General features: G+C 32.5%; 1 protein-coding gene across 1 annotated transcript in view; it reads right to left on the reverse strand.

Moving 5' to 3' along the window:
- Positions 1-12,500, reverse strand: part of LOC137615479 (neural-cadherin-like) — a 493,287-nt gene that overhangs the window by 288,507 nt on the left and 192,280 nt on the right. The gene's annotated exons all lie outside the window — the stretch shown is intronic.

Below are 12,500 nucleotides of genomic sequence, written 5' to 3' on the forward strand. Positions count from 1 at the left end.
CTCATAAATATATACTGTATATTAAGATAGAAAATATCAAATTAAACCGAAGACTAAATTGGTTTTCTGAGAGAGAGAGAGAGAGAGAGAGAGAGAGAGTGGGTCTTTCATTTTATTGCCGAGAAAATGGTAATTGGTTTTTTATAGTAAAACTCTGTCCCTAATTATATTAATGTCCTGGCCATTTTTCAAATGTGGGGATGTACTGTATAATGTTAAGAAGTAATTACATTTTGTTGGAATTCTCACATAAAATCATTATTATTATTATTGTTATTAATATTTTTATTATTGTTGTTGTTGTTGTTGTTGGTTTTATTATTATTATTAATATTATTGTTATTGTTTTTATTATTATTATGAATATTATTATTATTATTATTATTATTATTATTATTATTAAAGTGGAGTTGGTTGTGGTGAAATTAATTACTATTTATAATTTTTAGGAGAAGTATAAAGACTACAGAAATGGCTTACTAGTAGGAGCCCGTTCTGACAAAAGCAATGTGCGTGAACACACACAGTCACACACGTATAATAGTTATTAGGTAAATGATATTATGTAGCTGTGTTTCGAAAATGATTTCTCTTAGTGAGTAAACACGTTTATGTCATCACAGGGCATCAGCTCTTTAGATATGGACAAGAGGGAAACTTTTCCCCAGTTAGATTTAATTTTTTAATCTCTTTTTACCAGTTTGCCATTATTACTTCATTATTCTTTGTATTTGAACAGCGTTTTCCACGCATGTCAAACTTTTATTACTACCACCAAGTGATTATTCTTCGCTAAAATTTGGTTCAAATCGTGATTTTTCCATTCGTCCAAATTCTCTACTTATATTAATGGGAAAAGATGTCCTGCTTGTGTAGTAATTTACTTTCAAATCCATTTCTGAGAGTTGTGGTTGACGTTAGCCACCCTGAAGATGGTTTTTACGTCTGTGGCCGAGATATTCTTGAAAGTTGGTACATCTGAATCTAGGGGGTTGCAAGTTATTTAGTTTGGATTCTCAGCTTCCAGCTAGAAATCAAATATTACAGATAAAGGATGGATAATTTCATGTTCAGATCCCCTTGGTCCTGACAGCTGGATTTAGATTACATTTCAGTCTCTTAATCTGTTTTTCTCCTATTGCATATGGGTAAATTATCGAGTAGAACATAAGGAAATTGGTCTCTCACTCTGGCATTGGAGGTGAATATGAATTACACCAATAACTTGTTGTGGGACTTATCATTCTCAAGCAGTAGGTGTGTGGACTTATGCCAAGTCTTTTCCAGATGGAAAAAATTTAAAAGTCTTAGTTTGTTTCTTCTCTTTTAGTTACTTTAAAAATTCAGTGATATTATGATCAACAATCTTGAGGAAATTGCTGAGAAACATTCCTACATTTTTTCAAGTATATCAAGCTCAAATGATTATTGTTCTAGTTTTTAAGAATGTACAGTAGATCTCAGGTTACCCTTGACCTTTGCTGTAATAGCAGGGAGTTATTCAGAAATGTTTAATCCTTAACTGAGCTACAATGTTACAAGAAACGAAGAGTATCTAATTGAAAAGCTTGGATCTTTATTTTGAAGATTCTTTAAAGGCTTAAAGGCCACTCATGATTGGCAGAGGCAAGGGAAAGTGACATTACCCTAACAAGCAGAACAATGCTCTAGAGACTGACCATATATTCATATGATCAGCGACCATGCCCCCTCGCCACCCAAGCTAGGACCAAGTAGGGCCGGGCAATGGCTGCTGATAACTTAGCAGATAGACCTCAGCTCATAAGGATGGTGAGGTTACAGCGACCATAGTAACTAACTAGTTTGAGCGGGACTCGAGCCCCAGTTTGGCAATCACCAGTCAGGGATGTTACCACATCGGCCACCACAACCCTTTGTCAGGTATAAAAATTGGGTGTGGTATAAAAATTGGGAAGACCATTATTGTTACTAATAAACCCAGTAAAGATATAATGAATTCGCTACTTACAGGGCAGTTGCTTTAAGTAATGGGGTCTGTAGCTAACAGAGGAAATTATTAACTTCTATTTAATTAGGTATCTGGATTCTGAGGGCTTAATTTCTTCAAAATAGTTCATTTTAAAATAAAAAACCATATATTTTGAATCTGTTGTTTAGTTCATCCTTACAGAATTCAGCAGTTTCACCATACAATTTAAAACCATTAGAGTTTTATTTTGATTTCGAGAAGGCCTATGATACTACCTTGCAATATTGTTTAATCAATCAATTATACAAAATTTATATCTCTGGTTACATGGTTTGATTCATTGATTCTATTTTGTGAAGCAGATTCATAATAGAAAGAGTAGAAAACACACTGGATGCCTATTATTCAGGAGGAGAGAATTCTATAGAGAAGTGTTCTTAGTATTATAATTAACTGCCTATTAATAATGATTTTTTTCCTTAATAGAACTCTCTCTTTGCTTGATTACTTGGGCAGTCTACTGCACTATCTACATTTCGAAATCAGTGTGTAACTATTTACAAACGTTTTTAATGTTATTAGTAAATGGGCTTATGAGCATGGGCATACATTTTAAACATCTCTTGCAATTACCCTGTAGTTTACTAGATGTAGACGTACTAAAATAGCGCCACTTTAACTTTGAAAGGTATCATTTTTATCTAATGATTTTGCCAGGATATTTGATTTCAAACTTAATTGGTATAGTCCCAAAAGGCCTTAGAATTAGACTATAAGAAATCTGAAGGTTTTTAAAGGGCATTTCTGGTCATAGTTTTGTTAAGAAGCTATTGTGTTGGCTGTATAATTTGCCATGTAGATCCCAGCTTACGCATAGGTGCATCAATCAAATATATCGTAGATGGTAATAGTGCACCAATGTGTGGCATATTACTCTTATTGCACTGTAAGAGATGTTTTAATTAAACTGTGGAAATACAATCTGGATGGTAAATCTGTCGTTCATATTAGGAGAGGAAGGCTTTCAATAAGACTTTGTTGGGTATCGTGATTAGTATGTACTGTGTACATAGTAATTTTGATTTTATAAGTGTACGCATTTTAGCTATTCGTGTAAGTTAGATTTAATTGTGTTCAATTGTTCATTACCACTGCCAACGAAGTTGGAAGGAGGTTATGCGTTACCCCCTGTTTGTGAACAGGGGATTAATGAAACTTGCAGGGATATCCTGATATGTAAAAAGCTGGAAATGATTAATTTTTGAAAGGTCAAGGTCACGGTCAAGCAAAATGTCCAATTCACGTAATCAGCCATAAGTTTGGACATCGTTGTCACAGAGACTTCAAACTTGGTTCATATTTGAATGTATTAACATCTACGCCAACTAATACATGGTAAGGTCGAAGGGCAATGTCGAGTCCAAGGTCAAGGTCAAACAAAAGATCAAATTCCAGTCATCAACCATACAGCCACAATATTAATCGTAAAGCATTGAAACTTTCAGGGATTTAAACCTTTATGTAAAGAAATGGAAATTATTAAATCTAGGAAGGTTAAAGGTCAAGGTCAAGGTCACTGACGAGAAAAATTTCCATATCACGTAATCAGCCATAAGTTTGGACAACCTTGTCACAGATACTTCAAACTTTGTTCATATTTGAGTGTATGGATATTCACGCCAAATAATAAATGTTAAAGGTTGCTGTGGCCTGATTGGTAACGTCTCTGCCTGGTGTTTCCCAGTCGGGGGTTCGAGTCCCACTCAGACTCGTTAGTGCAATTAGTGTCTGCAACCTTACCATCATTGTAAGCTAAGTTTGAGGGGTTTGGGGAAGCCTATAGGTCTATCTGCTGAGTCATCATCAGCCACTGCCTGGCCCTCCCTAGTCCTAGATTGGGTGGAGAGGAGGCTTGGGCGCTGATCATATAATATATGGTCAGTCTCTAGGGCATTGTCCTGATTGCTAGGGCAATGTCACTGTCCCTTGCCTCTGCCATTCGTGAGCGATCTTTAAACCTTTAAGGTCAAAGGTCAAGGTTGAACAAAAGGTCGAGAAATAAGCTGCCACGGCGGAGGTCTGCGCTCTACTGAGTGCCCCTCTAGTTTTCACTATATTTATAACGGCGTAGAATGACCTTATCTTTTGCTTAAGATTATAATCCCATCCTAAAACGGCTTCTATAATCCACTGGAATAATGGCAGAGCCAAACGACGATTTCCTGAAGGACCAAGGGTAAAGATGTTTTGATTTTTCTCTCTAAAGTTTGCCGGATAATTTAAAACTTAATTAAAAGATTATTCAGATAAGGCATTTTATAGCTTTTATCATCCTTTAGATCCAGATTCCTATTCTCGAACTTTATGTTTGAAGATAAGAGCATGATCTAGATGTATGAGACTCGAATTACATAGAAAGCTAAAGTTGAAAATTAGCTTACATCCAACTTCCCCTCTTTTTTTCTTTTTTTTCTTTTTTTGTTTTTCTTTTTTTTGTGGAGTGAAGAGGAAGCGATCTTCTTATCTTTGTTTTTTGGGGGAAATTATGACTTGGACCTAAGTTATCGTTACTCGCTTGGATACTGTAGTAATGTATTTTTTTGTGAAGTAATTATAATCAGTGTAAGTTATGGTTACTCGCATGAATTCAATTGTAATTTTTTTTTTATTAATTATAATCAGTTCCTAGTTATTGTTACTCGCTTGGATACTATTATAATTTACTTTTTGTGAAGTAATTATAATCAGTAAGTTATAGTTTCTCGCTTGGATTCAGTTGTAATTTGTTTTTTTGTGAAGTAATTATAATCAGTGTAAGTTATCGTTACTCGCTTGGACACTATTGCTTTTTGTGTGTGTGTGTGTGTGTGTGTGCAGTTTTCATACGATTTTAATTAAAGTATTACTGACAATATGTTAATTCATAGAATGTTTGTTTTTTTCCGAGAGAGAGAGAGAGAGAGAGAGAGAGAGAGAGAGAGAGAGAGAGAGAGAGAGAGAGAGAGAGAGAGAGAATTTTCATGAATATATACATTGAAATTATGAATGTAGTGATTCCTAGTATCCTTCTAAAATCAAAGCAAGATAAACAACTGTTCGGGTAAAAGAACTCTCTCTCTCTCTCTCTCTCTCTCTCTCTCTCTCTCTCTCTCTCTCTCTCTCTCTCTCTCTCTCCTGCACACACACGCTTAATTAAAAACTGAGCAGCATCCCTTAAGATATGTTCCTATTGTCAAGCACGCCTTAAAGCAAGAGAGTTAATTGAGCATTGGTATAAAGCAAAGATGATAAAGAAAGAGGAGTTTGAAGTAAGCCAACAGACTCTGTAAAAGTTACCTCTTTCTGTTGCACCAGCGAATTAGGAACATTTTAAATGCAAATTAGCCTTCCACTCGACACGCTGGCTGGAGCAAATTTCTTCAGAAAAAGGATAATTTTAGGATGCTTTAATGTTTACCAACAAAAGGATTTCACGTTGGATGAGGTGTTGCTCTGAAGGAAGCCAGATTACGAAGTCTCTCAAATTTGCCTCAAACTTAGAGAGCCGCTTTTTTTGGCGCCGGGGGTGGGGGGTGGGCGGGTGGGGTGGGGGGGGAGGTGGGGATTGTTTAAGACATGACGGACTCTTTATCAAATATTAATCGAATCTTCTTTGATTTTTGATTTTTGTTTGAAGATTAAGTATCTTAATTTTTTAACCCTTTATATGATTTTGATTTTTATTTGAAGATTTTTTTAACCCTCTGCATAGTTTTTATTAATACTTGAAGATTAAGAATCTTCATTTTTAACCCTCTTTATGATTTTGATTTTCATTTGAATTTTTTTTAACCCTCTTTATGGTTTTTATTTGAATATTAAGAATCGTAAATTTTTAACCCTCTATATGATTTTTATTTTTATTTGAAGATTAAGAATCTTCATTTTTAACGCTATATGATTTTTTTTTCTATTTGAAGATTCTTATCTTCACTGATTCTACTTGAAGATTAGCAAATGCAGTCCCATAACTGAGGTTGTGTGGAGTATGTCATATTTTGAAAATGTTTGTATTAAGGAAACAGTTTGAAATGAAGTAACAAGTTCAAAGTATATGATGACATTTAGGCACCGAAATGTCTGCCTCTGTCTGCCTGTTTGTGTGTTTGTCACCATCATCAACTCAAAAAGTTACGGATGAGTTTAGATATACATATCAGGATATGTCAGAAATGGTTACACTTATAATTAATTAAATTTGGCGGTGATCCGGATGACTATCTGGATCCAGGATTTTTATTATACAGTTGATTCATTCGCGGTCAACACATGAAAGAGGGGAAACCTGAACCGTAGACTTATGTAAAATGTTGACAATTTTCATTGGGGGACGTCTGAAATCTCTGATTACTCTTTCTTCTTGTTCTGATTAATATTCAAGTCCCTTTTAAAGTGCAGACTCTTATAAGGAACTGTCAACTGTGTTTATTGAATTTGATTCAGTTAAGTCATTCATATCATCATCGTAGTGTTAGAAAAATTTATCAAATAATGGATTGTGGTGGTCTATTGGAAACGTCCCTACCTGGCGATCTGCAGGACTTAGGTTCGTGTCAGGCTCAAGCTTGATGGTTTTTTTGTAATGTCTGCAACCTCACCATCCTTGTGAGATAAGAATGGGGGTGGGAGTTTGGGGGAGCCTATAGGTCTACCTGCTGAATTATCAGCAGCCATTGCCTGGCCCTCCCTGGTCCTAGCTTGTGTGGAGAGGGGTCTTGGGTGCTGATCATATATATGTATGATCCGTCTTTAGGGGATTATGACAGTCCCTTGCCTCTGTCATTCATGAGGAAAAAAAATCGCGAATATAGAAAAATCATAACTGGATCGTCTTTTCTGACCTTATAATACGGTAGCCATGGAAACGGACCTTTAAAATCTCCACGACATAATCTCATGCAAGTGATTGATTTGCCTCTCGAAATTACGTCCGCTGGAAGAGATAAGCCAGACGGGAAAGAGGATATTGAGGGTGCATTTTACTTTGCTTCAATATGAAAAGGAATAGCTAGGGAGCAGCATGTTGATGTTGGCTCATGTAAATGTTTTATTTAATCATCAGAGAGAATATTTATGAGCATATGCAGGTATGATGTATGAAGTTTAGGTGGAATGAGAATTTTGTATTAAAAAAAAAAAATTCATTTGGTAAATTAGTAAAATGATTAAATGAAAATTAAATTCTAATTTAAGATGGTTGTGAATTAATTAAATAAGAAATAATATCGTTTATTCCTTTTGTAAATTGTAATTTAAAATAATAGTAAAATAATTAAATACGAATTATAATGGTTTATTCATTTGGCTAATTCTATTCTAAAATAATAAGATGATTAAATTAGAATTTAAATCGTTTATTAATTTTGTAATTTTTAAATTAGAATAATAGTAAAATATTTTAATTAAGGTTAAAATCGAATATTCATTTTGTAAATTCTAATTAAAAATAATAGTAAATTATTTACATTAGAATTAAAATCGTATATTCCTTTTGTAAATTCTGATTTAAAATAATCGGAAAATATACAAATTAGAATTAAAATCGTTTATTCATTTTGTAAATTGTAATTTAAAATAATAGTAAACTAATTAAATGAGAATAAAGATCGTTTATTCATTTGGTTAATTCTAATCTAAGATAATAGTAAGATAATTGAATTAGAATTGAAATCGTTTAGATTTTGTAAATTTTAGATTTAATTAATAGTAAAATATTTTGATAAAGGTTAAAATTGGGTATTTATATTGAAAATTCCAATTTAAAATAATCGTAAAATGTTTAAATTAAAATTAAAATATTTTATTCATTTGGTAAATTCTAATCTAAAATATTTAAAAAATTAAAGTAGAATTAAAATTATTTATTCATTTTTTAAATTCTAATTTGAAATAATAGTTAAATAATTGAATTAGAATTAGACTTGTCTATTCATTTGGTAAATTCTAATTTAAAATAATAGATAAATAATTAAAGTAGAATTAAAATCGGTTATTCATTTGGTAAATTCTAATTTAGAATAATAGTAAAATAAATTAGAATTAAAATCGTTTATTCATCTGGTAAATTCTAATTTAATATAATAGTAAACGAATCAAAATTAAATTAGATTTGTTCCACTGAGATAGTATCACCGTCATTTTTAATCTTATCTTTGAGGAGATTTAATCAGAATCACTAAAAGCCCTTTGGATGTATAATTAATTATTTATAAATAACGTCCAGGATGATAACAGGAAATTAAATGCTAAAGCTCAAAAAAAAAACATAGGATAAAAAAAAAGATTAAAAAAAAAACACGACTCGAGGCCGGATCAGCGCGCCTAAGGCCAAAAAATATATATATTTCACTATTATAATATTCAACAACATTGTACTTAATTTCCTTCGATTTCAACATTATTATATATTTTTTTTTTCATATCTACATTTTTACAAGGTTACGTAAGTGGAGCAATGAAGTATTTTTAACATATTATTCTCAAGTTTTCATTTTATTATTTCAACGGGATTTGAATTGTTCTTAGGTAAAATGTATTATATATACTGTATATATATATATATATATATATATATATATATATATATATATATATATATATATATATATATATATATATATATATATATATTTCAAAAACTATATTTTAAGATTATCATCTCATAATTCCAAATACTTTTTTGACACAATACTTTTTTTTTAATTGTTGAAGATTTTCCCTGTGTGACCAACCATCTCAGACCTCGATCCTTCATTTCATTCTTCTTGATTTTATAACAACTGTATTTTTGTTTATTGTTTCAACAGCGTTATCCTCCATTTCTTTCATTTATAATCGTCATCTCTCTCTCGTAGATGTTCGTTCAGACATTCAAAGTTTATCTTTGCACTTCAATGTCATCATTTATCATAGGGCTTATTTACATTCATTGCAAAATGATTTTTCTTCTAGAATCCATGAAACCTGCATTTTTTTCTTTTATATTTTTTTTTTTTTTCAAAATATATTAAGCGAGAGCTTTCCTCTGCATTTTTTTTCAGTGTATAATCAACTATGAACTGAATGGAAGTACAGTAATAGTACATCTTCATTATTCCTGATTCTGAATTATAATCTGATGTTCTCTTATAGCTTGTTGTATCATTCCAATCACTAAGCGATTAATTAAGATAAATGTTACAAGGAATAATTGTTGTCAACCCACTACACCATATCAAGCCAATTATTTTCTCCTTAGCAGAATCTGTCATTATTTTTCTTGCATCACATTTCAATATCTTTTAAAAAATATCTTTCTACACCAAACATCTTAGGCACACTTTACATTGGATTGCCATCAATTCGGTCGTATCCATTTATTTCTATGTATACCATACAAATTTTGTTTCCAGCAAAGCAAGCAAAACCCTTTTTTTAAATCGTGTCTTTGAGTGGTTGTTTCAACGCTGAATAAAATCTTTCTCTGTTCTTTCAAAGCTATTGAGTTTAAGATAAAGATAAAATCATTGAAAATCTTGAGAATATGTGACCTTCAAAATAACGAGCAACAGAACATTCTGAATTGGGATACAGTTTTACCCACAAAAACAATTTGTATAGACGTTTATTGTATTTACTGTTGAGACTTTGTTTTATAGTGGATGTTTGCCAAAGCCTGATGTGCATTTGCAAAGCAATTATTATTATTATTATTATTATTATTATTATTACTTCCTAAGCTATAACCCTAGTTGGAAAAGCAAGATGCTATAAGCCCAGGGGCCCCAGCAGGGAAATTAGCCCAGTGAGGAAAGGAAACAAGGAAAAATAAAATATTTTAAGAACATTAAGATAGATATTTCCTATATAAACTATACAAACTTTAACAAAATAGTTTTTGTGTATACCATGAAGACATTTATCAAAAATTCTCTGAAGTGTGAACAAGGACTTGAGTATTTAGAAAATTCTCTCTCTCTCTCTCTCTCTCTCTCTCTCTCTCTCTCTCTCTCTCTCTCTCTCTCTCTCTCTCTCTCTCGTTTTTTGTGTACACCATGAAGACCTTTATTAGAAATCCTCTTAAAGTGTAGATGAGGACCTAATTGTCTAGAAAATTCTCTCTCTCTCTCTCTCTCTCTCTCTCTCTCTCTCTCTCTCTCTCTCTCTCTCTCTCTCTCTCTCTCTCTCTCCCCCTTTAACTTGTATTCTTGCCTCGGCAACTGTTTTCTCACCGAATTTTCCTTCCTTTAGGCGCTCAACAACGGCCACCATCCCGTTAGCTTAAAGAACTGCAGTCCCATTTTGGTGTTCGGTTTAGTAAGCGAGAATGTTTCCAATTCTCTCACTTACTTCCCGAAAGATAAATTCACCAACTGTGGTTGTGGTAGCCGATGTGGTAACGTCCCTGACTGGTCAACGCCAGATTGGGGTTCAAGTCCCCCTCAAACTCGTTTGTTTCTTTGGTCGCTGCAATCTTGCCATCCTTGTGAGCTAGGGATTTAGGGTTTGGGGGAGCTTATGTGTCTATCTGCTGAGTCATCAGCAGCCGTTGCCTCCCCCCCCCCTACCTTGGCTCTGCCATTCATGAGTGGCCTTTAAACCTGTACACCATTATTATTATTATTATTATTATTATTATTATTAATATTATTATTATTACTACTTGCTAAGCTACAACCCTAGTTGGAAATGCAAGATGCTATAAGCACAAGGGCTCTACCTAGGAAAATAGCCCAATGAGGAAAGTTAAAAAGGATATAAATAGAACATTTTGAGAACAGTAACAACATTAAAATAAATCTTTGAGTTGCACTGGCTACACAGCTTCTACAATAGGGTGAAATCTAACCGAGGCCCTTTCCTTTAATAGGCGTCGGGGGAGATGATGATGATGATGATAATTATTTTTATTGAAATTATTACCTACTAGATAATAAGAATTTTTTTTCTTATCTTTTCCAAAGATATTAATGAAACATACGAACAAAACGAAGGACAATTTATATAAGTTTACGTATAAAGCCTTGTGAAAAACACATGTACACACTTATACACAAACATAGAAATATATGTACGAATATATCTAAAGTATATATTAAGCTATTGATGAATTTGAAAGTCTTTGTGTCTGCTAATAGGCTTATGATGATGATTATTTTGGACAGTTAAGTGACGAAGGAATGAGAACACTAGGAATTTCATTGGGTGTCTTAAAATGTTCTTTTCAAGTTCACTGGTATACTTTTTCCGTTTTGGCTTCAAGTCCGCTAGTAGTCTCGAACTTTTTTTTTTTCTGAATTTTTGCTATCGGTTTTCATATCGTATATTTATTCACTATATTTTGTACTATTTTGATATATGTTTCTTATTTTCAATAATACGAGAGATTTCAGTCTTATCAAGTTCACTCGAATTTTTTCTTTCTTAATTTTAGCCGTCTCTTTTCATATCATATATTTATTTCTCTGTAATTTGCTCTCTTTTCATTTGTTTCTTATTTTCAGTAAAATAAACGAGAGATTTCAGTCTTTTAAAGTTCACTGGTATACTTTTTTCGTTTCAACTTCAAGTCCGCTACTGGTCTCGAACTTTTTTCTTTCTTAATTCTGACTGTCTCTTTTCATATCATATATTTATTTCTCTATATTTATTTTTATTTATGTTTCTTATTTTCAGTACTACGGGAGATTTCTGTCTTTTAAAGTTCAGTGGTATATTTTTTTTCGTTTTGGCTTTAAGCCCGCCAGTGGTCTCGAAACTTTTTTTTTCTTAATTCTGGCTGTCTCTTCTCTTTTCATATCATATATTTATTTCAATATAATTTGCACTATTTTAATATTTGCATTTATATTTCTTGCTTTTAGTAATACGAGAGATTTCAGTATTGAGAAAGGAGAGAGTAATGCCTCGTCTTCTGTCTTACATGTCAGTAACATATTTCCTATCATTTTCTGATATCTGTATCCCAGAAAAGCAGACTGTCTGTAAGGAAAATCGCTTGATATGTCACGACATTTTGATATTCTCATTACCCTGAAGCGACACAGAAAAGACAACTGCAATGTCAGACAAAATATTATGAGCAGATTCTTGAAAGCCTACTTGAACCAAACGCTGGATATTACAGAGCTTCAAGTTTCGTTTTTAAGACATTTGATTTTCCCTTGTAAGGAGAATTGCTTTGAGATATGTCATGTAATGATCTTCCTAATTGGCTAGTTGAATCAGTAGAACTTCACTAGTTAAAACCTGCAGCAAATGTTTTTATGTTTAACAGAATGTCATAAGTCCTTTTATAGTTCATATGTGAAATATCTTTTAATGTTGTTAATGTTTTTAAAATATTTTACTTCAATTGTTCATTATTTCTTATATCGTTTATTTATTTCCTTATTTCCTTTCTTCACTGGGTTATTTTTCCCTGTTGGAGCCCTTGGGCTTTTAGCATCTTGCTTTTCCAACTAGGGTTGTAGTTAGCTAGTAATAATGATAATAATAATAATAATGATAATAATAATGATAAATAATTAAT

Source organism: Palaemon carinicauda, chromosome 21, assembly GCF_036898095.1.
Source record: "Palaemon carinicauda isolate YSFRI2023 chromosome 21, ASM3689809v2, whole genome shotgun sequence".
NCBI classification, from domain to species: domain Eukaryota; kingdom Metazoa; phylum Arthropoda; class Malacostraca; order Decapoda; family Palaemonidae; genus Palaemon; species Palaemon carinicauda.